We start from the raw sequence: 12,849 nt of genomic DNA, 5'->3' as shown, positions 1-12,849 counted from the left end.
AACTCATGAAAGGGCAGCAAAAATCTCTGATACTCTCTAGTTGCATGTTCTGGACTACTTACAGGCAGAGTCTCTGTGCTTACAGCTTAATGTATTGATCTATTTTAATTATTCTAGATATTGCTGGGATGCCTGTTCCTCTTTTTCTCAGGAGTTCTCTATTTGGCTGATGATCCAAGCATTTATCAAAACCTGACAAGCTCCTTCCAAAACTCAGTACCCAGAGATAATATGTGAGTGCTAATCTACAACTGCAAAGAGTCCTGTACAAAGCAGAAACATCTGGCAAGTGCAAAAGACAGAAGAGCTACAGTAATATAAAATATTTGGCTTCAATTGCAAGTTGCTGAAAAGAGTCCTGATTACATACTTGGAAATTTTCCCTTTAATAGGCTGATTTTCTTGTTGAATGTATTAGAAAGAGAAGTTTTCTTAGGATATAATTAAATGCATTAAATAGCAGTTTTCTTTTAGTTTATTCTTAGTATTCTGCACAAAATATAAGAATCTGAGTTATATGTAATTAGATAATTATTTCACCAGAACATGTTAACCTCTTGAAACATATTTTGAGTCATTCTAAATTCTGGTGATATTCCAGGAATTTCTTTTATGTACATGCTGTTGTGAGAGTGTGGGACTTATAAAATTCTGTGACTCCTTTAGTACTGTGAACTCCTGTCTATGGATATGGATTAGGCGACATAGTTTAGCCTCTCTGAGTAGGTGACCTCAAGGGGAAGCAGATTAAGATATAATAATTAATACTTTCTTAAGGCACCTCAGTTTCTAAAGTATCTCAAATACAGACCTGAGGATGAGGTCCTGCCTAAATTAAACAAACATAGATGTAACTGAATAATTTAATTAAGAAAGTCACAGTCTTTGACTCTTGAAGGTGTACAGGATGAGAAGGAGTTAGGTTTGACTTTTAGCTTTTGGGATTTTATTCCCAGTGACTGCTGGGTAACTTTGAAGTCCTGCAAAAAGAAGTGTAGATGAAGGCCAGGAAATGGTGAGAAGCACAAACATTTTACCTTCCCTCCCCTTCACATCCACTCCCTATTCATCCTTTCTTCACATAACCTGTTTTCCCACTTCTTATCTGTGCTTATTTTGTCATGTCTCCTCAAGTTTATTAAAAGGTTTCTCTTTCCAGTCCTGTTCTATTTTGATTGCCAAATCTGCATTTTTGAGGATAAAAAGTTAATGAGGAAAGAAAGGCAATTTGTGGGTTAAAAAGGCATTTTGTTTTTCCTTACATTGCTTTATGTTTAGAGAACTACCCACCTCATTCAAGCACCTTCAAAATAAGTCAGTCTTCTGAACAGATTATACCTCTTTGCTCAAAGAAGAAAGAATGTTTTCAGCTCTATCATATTGCATTTTGGCAGACCTTAAATACAATTTTAATCGAGCTGTGAACCTAGGTCAAGCACAGATTATAAAGCTTAAAAAATAAGGAGAAATCTGGAAAAGAAATATCTGATTTCAGCTTCATAAAGACCTGTCTGTATCTTACATGTTATACTGCTACTGTTTTTTCCTGCACAACTTCTTTCAGGTAATTTGTTGCAGGTTGCTACATTAAATTTCTGTGTAACATCTCTATTAATTGAGGTGATAGCATGATAAACATTTTGTGTCAATTAAAAGGCTGACAGTTGTCAGCCTCCCTCAATTGTCCATTCCCCTTTCTGCACTTTCTTCCCCCATCTTGTGCTAATACAAAAGTTGTCATTTCTGCTGTCCATGCAGAAGATCATAAAGGAGAATCAGCTGTTTTTCAAACTTAAACTGTTGAATGACTGTCTTGGCACATAGTAAGAAGTCAAATATCTGACTAAGCAATTTAGTGCTATTAGATTTGTATTCTGGAATACAGAGTCTAAATATAAAATGGAGACAGAATTATGTGGGCTGAGGGCAAACACAAAAATTATCTTTGGAAATACGGGTGTCTGCCAGGAAAGTGTTCTCCACATTAGGCAGTGGAGAACTATTTTTAGAAGATTTGCTTGTGATTGCTCTGTACTATACATAAACAGCATTAAAGTCTATTCCTTACAAAACAAAAGATAAAGGCAAGTTTTGCCCTAGAGATGTGGATTTTTCTCTTATTCTTCGAAGATTACCTCAAATTATTCCTTTTTTTCTTTTCTGCCTTCCATTCCTCTTGAAATTGTACTAGCCATCTCACCTTTCTCACTGAACCACTCGATGGCATGCAGAGAATGCTTTCTTTCTAACCTTTCCTCAGCAAAGCACACAATAACAGGCTTTGTCTTTGAAAGCCAGGAAAATGGTGTAGGAATGATGATGTAGGAATGTTAGTCTAGTTCCCTGCTGTTTAACAGTCAGCTTTAATAAAGCCTTAAATTTGCAATGCATAGATCAGCATTTCTGATGTGACCCTTATATCTGCTAGAGATTAACTAGTGCCTCTACTCTGGTGCTTGTTCCAGCTATGTCCTGCTCTCCTTATTGGGTTCTGCTTCATGGATAACTCTTGCTCAGTAGTTTCTCTGCCTTCCAGATAGTGCAATGAGAAGATTTCTTACAAAACTCTAAAATGAGCCTCCCACTACTGTGCAGCCTCAATCCATGGAACTGTGTTCCCGTAGCTGCACAGAGCTATTATCAGGCATGTACAGTGTATAAATGAGGTTCAAGATGAGTAAATTGAAATAATTCACAGTTTATCATTTTTATTAGTCAAAAAGGTTTTAATCATGTGGCATTTTTTCCCCTGTTGTCTGCAAAGGGATTATTGAGGGAAGAAAAAAGACAAATTAATTACAATCTGGTTCTTTAGGTAAACTGCACTGGCTAATGTCCATGTAGTATAACTGTTCTCATCTGTCTTTGTGTATCATTAACCATAGAATGCTGCAAATAGGAAAACTCTGCTTTAACTTTAGTGGAAGTTTTGTATTTCTTTGTTTATGACTGTGACGCCACAGATGGCTGCAGATCTTCTGCACATTCACGGGCATCATTGCCTCCACTTTTTAGTGTAAGAGAGTTGTAAGTGGGCTTGCAATCTCCTAACAAGCAGTAGTCAGATTAACTACTACTGGTTTCTCGGATTGCTGAGTACAGTGCTGTGCCCTATCATCATGCTGACTCTGGGCAGCTCTGGAAGCTCTGGAGGGGCACTTGGCACCAGCACATTGTTACAGTGAAGGATCTGGGAGTAAAGTATCTGGACTTGAAGTGAAAACTGCTTCTAGCTGGTCAAGATAAAGTGTCTGACTGGTCAGTTGAATCAGGGAGTCATAAGTTCGTGGATGTCAGTGACATTCACAAGATGGGAAGCACAGCTAAGTGCATGGTTCTCTCAGCCATAATGTAATCTGATGTGCTGTCCAGTGATCTGGAATCAGGACAGATCACTTAGATTCTCTCTCTACTATTCTCCAGTGACTATTAGTACATCTAGAATGAATTTTAACTGGCATGCAACTAGACTTCCAGGTTTCTGAAAAGACAGTACCAGTTCTTCCCAAGTTTTTAGTAACATAAGATGGGAAGTTTGGAACTCCCAAAATAAGGATTGAGACAGTAAAGGCATTTCCATTAACAGAGGGAATGATGAGTTATATATGTATGCCCTCATTTTTCTTCATGTAACACTTATTCAGCCTTATGTAGCCTGAAGAAAACATTGAGATAAAGTTATTGTAGGAAGATGTATTGACTGATTTTTTAGAAGTAATTGTGCCCAGCAGTCCCTGCTAGTCAATAATATGCTTAGCTGATGCTCTCAATAACTGTCTCTGAAAGTTAGTTTGTTGCTGCTTAATAGCTTTTATTGACATAGACTATGTGAAATTGTATGCAGTTCCAAAATTGATTTTTTTTTGTTGCATTCAAATTTGGTTATATGCCATAGTAATTTTTTTGAGCAAATTAGTGAACTGTCATGTCTATCAAGAGAGACTGAACTGAGAACCATGGAATGTGTTTTTCATCATGTAAACACTGTGCAACAATAAAAAATAGGAATTCACTATGAAGCAGTCAGTGTAAAGTACTAAAATCAGAAAATAACTTGGTTCATTTTAAGCAAAATTACAGCCTCGGTGTGCATGGACTGGTGAATATTTGATGTAGCAAGGAGAAAAAAGTATAAAAAGGGTCCTCCATTTTTAAATGGAAATGAGTAACTAGAAAAGTCTTTACAGAACATTTAAACTCAGCTGCTGTCAGGGCCCTCAGTGGACCCATGGGTTTCAGTTATCTTGACCAATCTGAAACCATCATTTTCCATGAGCCTTCTCTGGAATGTCTTCCCCATGTCCCAGGCTTTGGCTGCCTCTGTTGGCAGGTAGCTGTGGTGTGGCACAGCTGTGCAATGTTGGCTCAGGCTGCTCAGCTGTAAACAGCTAGGTCAGGAGCCAGCTGTGAGCAGCCTCAGATGGGACCAGGATGCACATTTCCATCCTTGCACGTGCCACCCGTTCTCTCAGGAGCTGCATTTCAGCTCAGCCCTCGCTGTTATGTGCATGCATCTGTGCTGATCCTGCATCACTGAGAGAGGAGTGAGACTAGCAACAGGACAATGATCAGCTGCACAGAAAGGCAGTTTATTTGTATTTCTAACTGACTTTATTTGTTTAAGCAACCACAGAGACAGTTTATTTGAGTAAAATTATGCAGGATTAGGCATCAGGGGCATATGAAGTAACAATGAGCGCATGACTCATTCATGCAAGGAAGGTACGTAAAAAGTGTAAATTATTCCTGATTACAAAACTATTTAAGGCTGGAAGTGAAAATACCTTCTTATTCCCTTGTACTATGATTATGTGAGATTAAATTGAAAATAAGTCAGGTAGGATAAACAAGATCTATATCCTTTCTGTTGTATATAGTATTTAGTAAAAAGCAGATTGCTAACAATTTACATAAGATGTGAAAACTCCAGTAACTACACCAACCAGTGTTTTGTTAGCCACAAAATACCTAACAGATATTGAAATCTATTTCCAATAGCCTTAAGAGATTCTTGGGAGACTTAAGAGGATCACCTTATCCCATGGCTCCACCTGGGCAGTCAGGCTGGTTACTTGGTTAAATCTCAGTTAACCCTCTCATAATGTGTGCTTTTTTCATGGCAAGAAAGAAGTTTGTGAGCCTTTGAGCTGACTACCAAGCCAGGATGGTTGATGAACAGCAGGTTGTGGACTATCAGCTGTGTAAAGCCAAAGAGTCTGCAGTAGTTCTACTATGTGGGACTCACAGGGTGTCAGTAATCCCAGGGTAAAAAAAAAAAAAAAAAAAAAAAAGGCTGCAGGAGTAAGAAAGCTAAGTTGCACTTGGCTCTTGCACTGGGATAGACACGTCATTTCATGGCCCCACTGTCTGCATCCCTTCTATTTGTTCTGTAGAGATCCTAATGCTCTGAATGCTGACTTAGTGTTATTTTAGCTGATTCACTGTACAGAACTCTGCACCCTGCAGCATACAGAGACAGATGTTGCTGCTCTTGATCTGTACAGGATATTGCCCCAAGCTTGTCTGCTTTGTAAGTGGTCACCACATACACTACAGGAGGGACAGCTTGTACCTCAGCTTCTGACCCAAAGACAGCTGGGCAGCTGCTTGTTTCCTGTGTTCATCTTTTTCCATATAGTAGGTCATGGTAAGTGACCCTGTAAAGGTCTAAAACCACATCTTTGGACATCAGGTCATGATCTAATTTTGGATTATTGTAATGGCAGTTTCTAGTGAGATCTTTCCTATAAGCCCCATCTCTTATTCTTTTCCACCTTTCTTTTGCAACTTAGCAAAGGATGGAGGGCAGATCTAGCATTGCATGCTAGTCCCCCCTCTGTGATGGAGGCAGGACAGCTTCCCTGCAGGACACCTTTAATGAGGTGTAACCTTATTTCTTCCCAGCACTCTGCTGGTTTTTTGCCTTAACCACTTAGTTTCGTGCTGTTCCATTGCTGGGCCTCAGAAAACAAAGCAAGCTGTGCAATCCTAATGTACACAAAGCTTCTCTGCATTGAGTGTGACAACTCCAGTAACCCTTGTATCCAGAATGTGCAGTCTGACAGTACCAGCAGTGTGCAAACTCCCTTATCAGCACACCAAGCCAGCATGGAATGCCCCCAGTGGAACTGATCTGCAGCAGCTAGTTTGTAACTCAAGGGCATAGGAGTTTTATTTATCTTATCTTCAGAGGATACAAACTCCCATAAGGCTTGCAACTTTCTGCTTTGTTATTCTGTGGTAGATTCCATGCATATTAACCTGCTGAGTATCAACACCTAGGACAAATTTAGCGTCCAGAGTAACTGTGACTGATTTCAATGTGGTTGTTTGCTTGGAAATCATATACTTGCCATAAGTTGTAAAAGTCAAGGGGTTCTGAAACAGTTTTCAAAGATGGCAGAGAGCCAGCTTTTTGTGCCAGTCTGAGAGGGCTTGAGTCTGTAAACCAAAGCTTTGCAGTGTGCTTAACATCATGTGTTTCAAGAAAAAAATCATCAATGTCCAAGTGTGTCCTAATTTGCAAACACAGAAGTTATTTTTGTTTCTATTAAATTTTAGTTCCTGTTAACACTTATGTCAGCAGATACAACAAAACACACTAACAGGAAAAAGACTTTTGAATGCTACTTTTTAATAATATCAGAACATAAATTAGCAATGAATGACTTTCACAGGAGATTAATTTAGTGTGCTGTAAGGGAGGAAGCACCTTTGGCACTAGAGGGAGTTGCTGTTTTCTGGCAATAAACCTGTTCCATGCAGCTGAAGTTCAAACATATGGGGACTTTATTGGATTACAGAGTTTGTATGCCAACTGACAGAGCAAAAGACAAGATAGAGACAAAAGAAGCATTAGACCAAATGTTTCTGAACAAGATGTGCTACAAAGTGAAGTTTACAGCCAGTGAATATGTCACCTTTTATTGTGATTTTTAAAGTTAATGAATAAGTTGAACTAATATCCCACTTTGGATTTAATTTGGACTTAATTTAATTTGAGTCTCCAACTTTTATGTTCAAGAAAGACTGGGACATCCTTCATTAGCAAAATCTAAAATCTAAAAATATGTAGTTTATTGATAGCTTCACAGGTTTTAGCAGCCAACTTAGGTCCCTGCCCAACAGAGATATTTCCAAAAGAGCTCTGAACTCCAAATTCCTGAGTGATGCCTTAGTTGGCTACTTGGGTGCAGGAGGAGCAACAGATACCCACAAGTGCTTGGAAAAATAAAGATGAACTATATTGAAGTTAACAATTTCATCATTAGTTTTGATTTTAATAGAAGCATACAATCATAATAGAATCATGCAATCATCCATGCAATCTTAGAGGTCTGGAAAAGGCCTTGTAGATCACTGAGGGCAACCATTCACTCAGTACTGCTAAGCCCACCACTGAACCATGTCCCTAAAGAGCACATCTATAGGCCTGTTATGTAACTCCAGGGAAGGTCACTCAGCCACTCACCTGGGAAGTTTGTTCTTTAATTTTAGATAGAAATCTATTTTCTATCTATTTTCTATGAAGAAAAACTTCATTTTTTGTAGTGTTTATGTATACAAATGTGATTTTCAGACTTAAAATAATGTTCTAGAACTCAAAGTATTCATCTCCAAAGCTCATGCAGCTTATCTGTTGCAGATAGGGCTCTGGAGGCATAAAGGATGGGCTTATAAGATGCAATCATTTTGATTAATAAATAGGGTGAGGAAGGGCTGAGTTTTGGCACCACTGATAAACCCAGTAAATATCAGTAGACTGATATCAATAGATAACACTAGATATCAATGAATACCAGTGGATATCTTCAGTAGAAGATAAGGGATAAATCCACTTTAATTTACATAAATCCACTTTGTGAATCAATAGCATGCCACGAAGTAATGTCTCAAAAGAATATAGCTATGATTTTATGTAGCGGACAGGCTCTCTCACTGTTTAATAGCCTAATTTGTATCCATTAGTTGAAAAAAGAAAATTCTTTTCAATTATTAGCACAAAGTGATTATCCTCTCTATAGTTATCCTCATCTCTGCAAACTTGTCTCCTCTGCTTTGATATTCTAGTTTATACCTAATACATAAGAATGGATAACAAAATGGTGTAGAAAACATTTGTATTGAAAAATAGATTAACTCAGGAGATAATGAAACCTCTTGTTATTTGTATTTATTTTCTTAACTGCTATATAACTTGCTGCATCTCTCAGAAGAAATGTTATCAGTTTTCTTGGACATTCAGATCCTCATATTTGCTGCTAGTAGAGATGATGCATTGTCAGTTTTTTGTCTGTGCACCCATAAACTCCATGGCATGACTAATTAATCTGCTGTAATAACAGTGTATGTAGTAGTTTATGGCTTAACTTTCACGTTTGCAAGAGTATTTGAATGTTTTAAACTGTTTAGTGTGTTGGGCTTGAGGGCAGTAAAATGTGCACAGCACACACAAGCTTTGACCATTCAACATTTATCATCAGTAACACAATTAGAAGTCTTCTCAAGTGTGTGAGCTGTCCAAATAATAATGTAATGGAAAGTTGACTTTCTAGTCATTAATTACCACATTAACTGGGCAGTTTCTTGCACCTTTAAACCTTGGAAATTTAATTAGAATATTGGATTAAAGAAAAATATTATTTAGCCTTTAATCACAGGGAAGAGTGAAATATATAAGCTTTGTACGATGGGCTATTGCAGATGTATACAGGCAATTTTGAGAATGCATTCAGTGAAGAAAAATCCTTGGCATCAGCCACATTCCCTGAGTGTTCTTCCCTTTTGAGGAAATGGAACATGTTTCTCTTTTAAATATTTACTGAATTCTTTGGAATCCATGCCTAAGTGGAATTTTTTTTTCAATGATGCTGAAATGTTTTTGCTTTTTTGGTTCTTCTGATTGCTCTGTGGCTCCCAAAATAATACATTTGGGGTCTCTTCTCATGCTGTGGTAGGTCAAGGAGAACTTTTCTGGAGGCCTGAAATCTGAAGTTCTTGAACTTTTCCAGCTCTTTTCAATACTCTGTCAAGATTTTTATACTTGCCCAGGAAGATGTCTTCATAATAATCTGAATTACTTTGCTTTCCCTTTTGCATCTGAGCTTGACCTCCTTAGTAAGACCAAGGATATGAATTACTTTAAATCCAAAAGTGGCTTTTTGGTTGGGACTTTCCTTTGGCACTGCTAAAATTTATAGAAATATAACCTAATTAATGTATTATGTCTGTGGGGAGAGTTAACCACTGTGAAGTCTAGGTCCTATTGCTTAACTTCTATGATTAGTGGCTTTTTATTAGAATCTCTGCAGTTCTGGCAATACATTGGTTTTAAGCTGGACGCTGGTGCACAAAGCAATACATTTCCCATTTGCTTTCTAGCTGGCAGTCCATTCATCTCCTGGTAGAACTCCTGTGAGGAATTAATTAGGTTTAATGAGGCCCTCATTGTCTCCTTTTTGGTGTTGTGCACTCTGCTGGTACACACTTGCAAAATGACAAAATGTATTAGATGTTTTGCTTTTTCTACATGCATTGTATGACATGTTTTCCTAGATTGTGCTGACTATCACAGAATGCAAGGCTTCATGTGGTATTTGCTTGACTTTGATTTTGAGCTTTGTAAGCATATTCCTTAGTACCCTGCGGAACTGAGCTTCATTCCCAAGCCATCCTTTTTACTGACATTTTGGATTTTCAGTCATGTCTGCTGAGTTAGATTGCCATCCATCTGCTAGAAGCCTTGCTCTGGACTGAGTAGATCTTGAGCTAAGTCTAAATAATGTGCCCAGATTTAATTCTAAACCTGCCAGTCTTTTAAGCCCTTTCTGAAGCTTTTCAGTTGTGCCCTGCATTTCAATATTCTTTTCCTTCATGAGAAAACAAGTTTGATTCTCCCATTTTCATTCAGCCACAGATAATCTAATGTACCTTGTACCATAGATAAAACCACAATTTTACTTCTTACATTTCTGTGCTGCAGTTTTCCTGCCTCCTTTGATCTGTATTAACAAGAGGTGCCTAAGTGTACCTTGTATATCAGCACCAGCCACTGTAAAAAGGTGACCTTCTCAACGTCATTTTTACTTTCAACAGTACCTATTGCTTTTGTGTAAACTGTATAACAGTGTTTGAACTTCCTGCCATTGTCTGCTGGATTTCTGGAGAGTGAGAGCTGTGATTAAACCTTGAAAAGATGTATTTTAATTTTATTGCTGACGCTATGTGACATTAGGTAGACTCTGGCAAACAGGATGCATAGCAGAGATCAACTACATTAAGTACTTTGATTCTAGTTGGGTTTGAATTTCTTTATCTCCTACATTATGTAGCACAAAATTTTCAGAGGCCCAGCTCTTCCCAAAGGGTGCCACTAACATTAAAGTTAATGCACAGGAAGTTCAGTAACCAGTGAATCAGGAAGCTGTGTGCTTCCTGGTCAGTCCTTCCAGGAGTGTATTCCTGGATAGCTAAGGGCAGAGAAAAATAGAACTTTATTCTCTTTATTTCCAGGGAGAAACATTAATGGTGTTTTGTTACAGATTGTAAATGAAGAATGTACTGCCTTGGTTTTATGTTACAAATGGAGATTCACCCTTTTCTGTGAATTTACACTTTTTATTTCTATCGCCCCAGTCTTGGTTGAAGCAAACTGCTCTTGGCCAAATAAGAAGCTGGTAACCTTTGACTTGAACTAAAGTGGAGAATTTTCCTGAGAAAGAGGCTGATACAAGAGTATTTTCCTACCTTTCCTTCACTTTTATTTTTTTTCTTTTATCAAGACTCAAGCCTGAAGGACACATACTGCATTTAATCAACTTCATAGAGTTATGCTTGTTCCATGTTAGGGACATGTTAGGAAAAAACAAAGTGGAAAGAAATTATTTCATAGATTTTTTTTCCTATATGTATTAATTAATAAGGCCATAGTAGCTCTGAAAACACTCCTCCTATCCTCTGTGAAGAAAATTTACTTGAGTACAAGGAATGTGTCAGAATCATTATGCATAAAATTTGTGTTTGTGCAAAAAAAATAGGAGTGGTATTTTTCTTCAAAACTACTAAACTAAAGAAAAATAATCTTAAAACCTGTGCCATCAGCTCATCAGTTTACTTTCATGCAGAGAATACTCCCTTTTTCCCTTAAAACCTTCTCTTTCTTGTGTGTTGTCTTGGGTTGGCTTGCTTACGTATGTTTCCCTTTGTAATATTTTCCTAAGATTCAAATTACTCTGAAACACTTGCCTTTGGGTGATGGCCTCTGACTTATTTCTGATCCACTGCATCATCACACAACATCAGTTTTCCTCCTGAAACTCTAGTTAAGTGCCAGGACTTTGACACGTTTGGTTTGTGTGTAGCCTCTGAAGACTTCATCTAACCGAGCCTTTTTTGGCAAACTCCCCATGATACTCTCAGGCTGACACTGGAGCAGCTCCATCTCCGCTGGGATTTCTAAAGCCGACCAGCCGCCTTTGTTGCTATCACAAGTGTTGTCTAAACTTGGTTAGGACAGAACTTGCTGGCAAAAATAAGGCCATAGCAACTGCCAAAGACATTGCTGGTGCTCTGGATGGGGTGTGGCAGACCTCAGTGGTGTTAGCAAAAATACATGAATATCCAAACCTCTTTCCAACTGACTGATTCTTGTCTTTGTTTGTGCCCATAAACCCCATTTTTTCCCAGACAGAAATACAATTCTAAGCCCTTCTCTGCAAAAAGCAGTGCGAATTTTATTTTTGACATGCAGGAATCTGGGAACAGATTAAATGAGTATGAGCTGTGTTTTCCCATCATAAGACCTTATTCTAGTTTATGAAGCACATGCTGAGTATGAGCTTATTTATAGCTTTTAGATGATGATTTTGTTCAAGGAGTTTTCTAAAAAAAAGAAAAAAAAAGCAGTGCATGGTCTTTTGAAGACCTTTCCTGTTCCATTTGATATTTATACTAAAACCTCAGATCCTTTCTACTTGTTTTTCATTAAGTGTTTTGAATTGAAAAGTCTGAAGAACATATTTGGACAGGGAAAGTTTTTATTGAGACCATTCAAAGCTTTGTTATATTGTTTGTTTAAATTTTCATTTCTGACGACAGTTTAAAATATTTGTGAGATATCTTAGAGATCCAATGCCTGTCCTCACAGTCAGGGATTGACCTCTCTTGATCAGGATTTCAAGGTCCCCCAGAATTGTTTCCCATTTTTCCCCAATAGCATAGTAAGATTAAATATTTGTCCTTTATTTCATAGAAATAGGATGTCAGAAAAATAAAACTAATTTCTCCAGCCTCCTGTGTAGCTTATAAAGTAGGAAGAAAATTGTCTGCATGTGAAAACTCTTACATTCTTCTTCTCATTGTCATTTCAGGTTACTAGCATCTGGAATCTGTTTTATCAACTTTCATAGCATTAATGCTACCTCATTTTCTGAAAGTGTAGCCCTATTTTTTTTCTGTAACACAGTATTGTAGGGAGAATTATGATTGATTGAAGCTGGCAGAGCTCAGAGTTTAGAATGTCTGGATTTGTGGAACTGCAGCTAAGGAGTGCCTGTTCCAGGCATCCTCTATGGAAAAGGCCAAGGTCAGGAAAAGTTAAACTGAAAAATGGCTGCTGCCTGAACTTTTACTGTGCTTATTCTAAAAATTTGTTTCTACCTTTGAAATAATGGCAAATACTCATATCAAGCCATGTACGAATGCACATTCTATTTTTCAGAACAGGCTCTCAAAAGTCAAAGATCAAAGCTGACAGCTGAGTTTTAGAAACCAGAGGGACAGAATCATAATTCAGCTCTTTGCATATTTGAGGTTATCTCCACTGGATACTTCTGTCAAGGCTGATATGAG

The sequence above is a fragment of the Ammospiza caudacuta genome, chromosome 1 (assembly GCF_027887145.1).
Source record: "Ammospiza caudacuta isolate bAmmCau1 chromosome 1, bAmmCau1.pri, whole genome shotgun sequence".
NCBI classification, from domain to species: Eukaryota; Metazoa; Chordata; class Aves; order Passeriformes; family Passerellidae; genus Ammospiza; species Ammospiza caudacuta.
Note: the sequence above shows the minus strand (reverse complement) of the source record.